Source organism: Triticum urartu, unplaced genomic scaffold (genome assembly GCF_003073215.2).
Source record: "Triticum urartu cultivar G1812 unplaced genomic scaffold, Tu2.1 TuUngrouped_contig_9532, whole genome shotgun sequence".
Classification (NCBI taxonomy): Eukaryota; Viridiplantae; Streptophyta; class Magnoliopsida; order Poales; family Poaceae; genus Triticum; species Triticum urartu.
In genome coordinates, this window is record NW_024120586.1 from 4,047 (window position 1) to 8,836 (window position 4,790).

General features: G+C 43.8%; 1 long non-coding RNA gene across 4 annotated transcripts; it reads right to left on the reverse strand.

Annotated features, from left to right (window-relative positions):
* Positions 1–205: 205 nt before the first annotated feature.
* LOC125532268 lies at positions 206–4,777 on the reverse strand. Of its 4 annotated transcripts, none has more exons than XR_007293938.1 (5): positions 4,338–4,777; positions 4,083–4,252; positions 3,380–3,518; positions 1,890–2,748; positions 206–561 (listed from the first exon to the last, which is right to left on the reverse strand). It is a non-coding gene; the product is annotated as an uncharacterized LOC125532268 (long non-coding RNA). The 4 variants fall into 4 exon arrangements; XR_007293939.1 differs by adding an exon at positions 1,007–1,152 and having other exon boundaries at positions 1,890–3,518; XR_007293936.1 differs by having other exon boundaries at positions 1,890–3,518.
* Between the last annotated feature and the right edge of the window lie 13 nt (positions 4,778–4,790).

Consider the following 4,790-nt stretch of genomic DNA (forward strand, 5'->3'; position numbering starts at 1 on the left):
GGCCACGGCCTACAATTCGGCCTTTTAATTTTCTAGGCCATGGCCCTTTTGCAAACCATTTCATTAGGCCTTTTTGTAAGGTTTTACAGAAATGCACAATGTTCCAGTCCACTATTATTTGGGCTGTAGCATTTTGAGCCCATATATTATTTGGTCCAGTAGAACATTTGGTCTTTTTATTATTCACTGATTTCTAGTTTACACATTTGAACAGCAAACACTCAATAATTCTCTCAATTAAATGATTAAATTCCGAAATCATTCATCCAAATACACACAACATCACATACAAGTCTGCACGTCCAACCTCAACTATAATAAGCAAAAACAGATAACATCAACTAAAGTTGTGGTGCGCTTCCATCACAGCAGCAGCAACCTAAGCGACATTAGATCACCAAAAAGAAACAATGCCATCAACATGAGGCGGTAATCCAACTTAACACTTTGTGAGGAGCAGCGCCACCAGGAGGATGCTGATCGCCCACGAGGGCGCTCCAGCCCAGGGGCGACATGTGGGAGCTAGAGATGTCAATGGAGTATCTGGCCAGCCTCTAGTACCTGGCCACAGGTCACATCAGAAATATTCAGAAATTAGTTGAACATAATTGACTACAAAAGAAATCAGAATTGAACAGAATTGTCATGCTTGTCTACTTTCAGGAAGTTAATACATATTTCCATGCTTGTCTACCAAATAAATTGTATCAACTTAACACTTAGTCATGCATAAGTGTTTCACATCAAAAACATACAGAAGTGCAGACTCAAAATTGTATCAGCTTAACACTTAGTCATGCATAAGTGTTTCACATCAAAAACGTACAAAATTTGGAGTAGGAAACTGAATCTCTAAATACTCCAGCTGCAAATACTGCTAACACTAATAGGCCAGTAGCAAATACTGTATTTTTGGAGTTTTAACAATTGTTCAGTAATTTATGGAGTACAGCAGCAACATCACATTAAGAAAGTGAGCTAAATCATCACATTTTCAACTCATTACCGAATCTTCTCAGTGAATCAACTAGTACTACAACCAAATTCAGTGAATTAAGCTACTCCATTTTGAAGTACTGCTTGAGTGCTGCTCGAGTGCTCAAACATGCAGAGAAACAAGTACTACAGGTTTCTCGGATGCGTAGAATCGACCTAGCATGTCACAAGAGACATATTAGTACATTTTGTTGGTGAGGCAAGGAAACAAATAGCACTATGTACCGCATCTAGAGAATTATGCCCAGCTCACTTCATTTGGAGTTAATAAACTCGATAAAATGTCACTGGCAGTAAGACACCACTACTACAAGTACTACTGTAGTAGTAGAGGAAGAAGAATATAGTACAGTATTACTATAGATGTATGCTAACTAGTAAGTAATAAGATACACACAAGTAACTAGGTGTAGTAGTAGAAGGGACCTAGATAGTACCCAAGACACATATTGCTAGTAAATTGTTGTTATGGGTGAGACAAGAGAGCAGGTGGTACTCTGTGGTGCTGCTAGGAAGGGTATTATGGCCACTCGGAATAAATTAACAGTGAGTAGTCCACGGAGTGTCAATAGCAGAAAGATAGCACTACTCTTCTAGTACTCCAGCCAGAAGAATAAAGTACTCCCTCCGTTCCAAATTACTCGTCGTGGTTTTAGTTCAAATTTGGAACGAATTGAGTATATAATACACTAAAACCACGACGAGTAATTCGGAACGAAGGGAGTATATAATACACAGGCAAGGCAGACTTGGTGCTAATAGAATATAGGAGCAGTAATTAACAAAGAGAGCAGAGCAGAGCAGAGCAAAAGGATCTGCTCTGCTTTGGTGCCTTGGTAACAGTATTAACAGAGGATGAATGTGCAAAGCGGAAGAGAATAGTGGTCGCTTACATAGGTAGGCGACTCATGGGTCGCTGGCCTCAGCCTCGTTGGCGACACGGAGGATGAGGGCGATCTCGACGAGCAAGGAGGGGACCACCTCACTACTGAAGATAGCTCAGTAATATCAGTGTTAACACTTTAATAGAAATATTATCATCTCAGATGTATTTATTCTAAAGGTGCGGCAGGTCCTAACCCTATCATAGGCATACGCGCAAACAGGTGCATGACAGTGTTAAGTTTTATACAAGGATGTGGCTTATTGAAACTGAAAGTCCAAGTAAAAGTCGTCAAGAGAAAAAATAATGAAATGTTTAGTCCCAGGTTTGTGAACTACATAGCAATTCTTTTAAACTTGTAATATGGAGGCTAAGTTAGTATGCAGACTGTCTAAAAGCTACAACATGGCCCATCCAAGCACAGCCCAACCCGTCAGCTACAAAGAGCATGAAACAAAAACAAAATACCGTACTTAGTTGGAGCTTTATTTTTTTTGTTCTTACATGGGCCGCTAATAAATAAAGAGTCAGAAAAGTGTGTGAATGGAATCGAGACTCTGTTTCAGGTAGCAAAGTGGCAAGCAATCTATTTGTGCAGCAGCAATACTAGGCTTCACTCTGCTCATCGTCATATACCAGATAATAAATAGTGGACATGGAAATGGCGCTGGCGCTGGCACTAGGTAGGCAAGCAGCAGTTCAATGGTGTTGCCAGTTTAATGGTAGATATTAGGACATGCTATAATAATAATAGTACAAATAAGCTGGAACCAGGGTTAATTCCAGTTCAGCGTCGACCATGTCAGTAGCCACAACAAACAGAGACCATGCAAGCTTGACCTCGGTATGTCTCCTCTGAATATGCGAACCTTTACATAGCAAGGTCACAAAAGAAACAAAGTTAATTGAACATTCTGAACATCCAGTAAAAAGAAATAATTCAAGACAAGTAAATTTGTTGTCAAGCAGAATTCTCCTACACGCTATGCATCCGCAAGGAAAGTTCAATATCCTTCCCTTGGTAGTACTCAAATCAGCCCAAGGCCAAGATAATTTTTAACAAAACTATAGAAGCTACTCCATGCTTTAACAAAAATACAGAAACTACATAAGTTGCACATTCAGGTTGTGATACTCCCATCTTCACTATATGCATGTTGTGATACTCCCATCTGCACATTCATGTTTCAGCAAAGGAATCATAAGCTGCACACTTTCAGTAGTGTAGAATTTACATAGTATTCAGTGGCATGCAAATTCACCTTTAGTGCTCAAACAATTTAGTTCTCTAGATAACGTGTTCTACCAATTATGTAATCTTACAAAATGGATGGTCATCCAGCTTTACTCATACATGGGATCATCTTTGTATCTGATTTGTATAATGAGTCTTTGCATAGGGATAAGTTAGGGAAGCTAGTGTAAGCATTAGACTCTAGCAGTATTGAAACAGTTCCAGGAAATAAAAAACTGCTGCCGGTTTTCAGAATAGATGCTCACATGAATCATTGGTTAATCTTGAATAAACCTTCAGCTCAGAGAGGTCCAAAAACATTGTGCACCACCATGGCACCATCGACAGCAACAACTTGTAGCTATGATTTCAGAATAGATGCTCTAGGTCCTTATAGCATAGATCCTGTCAATAAATTTCACAAGGGAGCGTAATATTAAATTTGACAAACAGTTTAAAAAGTTTATTAAAATGTTGCATCACATGGATAAATAGCATACAGATAATGTTGCATCACTATTGAGGACAGATGGCAAGATCTTTTGCACAAAATTTAATAGTGAAATACAAGTGCAAGATCTTTTCTCGTCTATTACTACTACACAAGCCGGACAGGATCAGCTGGCTGCCTAGCTCTATTGATTTCAAGAGGCCGCAGGAGCAGCATGTGCAAGGTGTTTGGTCAAGGCACAAGGTAGAATCCCATAGGCCAAAACTAATACGCCCGCTAGAATCCCGAGCAGGCACAAGGTAGAACAAACAAAGTTGGGGTTTGGTCCAAGGCACCAGAACCTAGCTTGCCCCATGAGCGCGACCCAACAGTGGTTAATCGGCTAGCTGGAAGGGGTGCAGACAGAGGAGGGAGAGCCGACCGGCAGCAGCCGCCAAGAGACGAAGCATGAGAGGGGATCTGATCGGAACCTCGGCCGGCCGGCTAGGGCTGGACGAAGGGGTTGGGGGAATCCGTACCGAGCAGAGGAGGCTTCCGTTGCGGTCGTAGTCGTGGACGAGATCAGAGATGCGGACAAGATCAGAGAAGTTGTGCCTGACGAGGGGATGAAGATGAGCTTGACGAAGAAGCCGACGAATCTCATGACGATGAACCCAATCGCCGTCTGCGCCGCCAACCTTGGTGAACTCTGCGTGCCAAATCAGCGTCAGATCTGGCGAAAGAGGAAAATAAACTAGATCTAGAATGAGGAGAGCGGGCGAGAGCGTCCTTACCCTTGCGGTCGGGCTTTGTAGCAGCGCTTGATGAAGCAGACGCTGTCCTTGGTGAACTCGGGAAAGGAGGCACTCCGCCACGGAGAAGGGGGATCAGATATGTTGCGGCGCAGTTTGAGGTATGGGTGTAGGGTTAGGGAAGGGAGGTGGCTTGGGGTGGCGATGCGGTGGGGAAGGGAGGGGGTCGGGGTGGTGATGCGGCGAGGAAGGGCGTGGGGAGGCCATGGATGTGGGGAGGTCACCGCCGGCAGGTGGGATCGGGGGAGAGGATTGGATTGAATCATGGGAGCCGGCCCCCAAAGGGACAGCCCGCAGGAACAGCGCGCGGCGACAACCCAGCCACTGCACGGCGGTGAGGTTGGTTGAGGACGAGGGAGACGAGGGGAGAGTGAGGGCGGCGGCGAGGTTCAGAGGGTTGGGTGGCAGCGACGAGGGGCGCGCGGGGGATCTGCC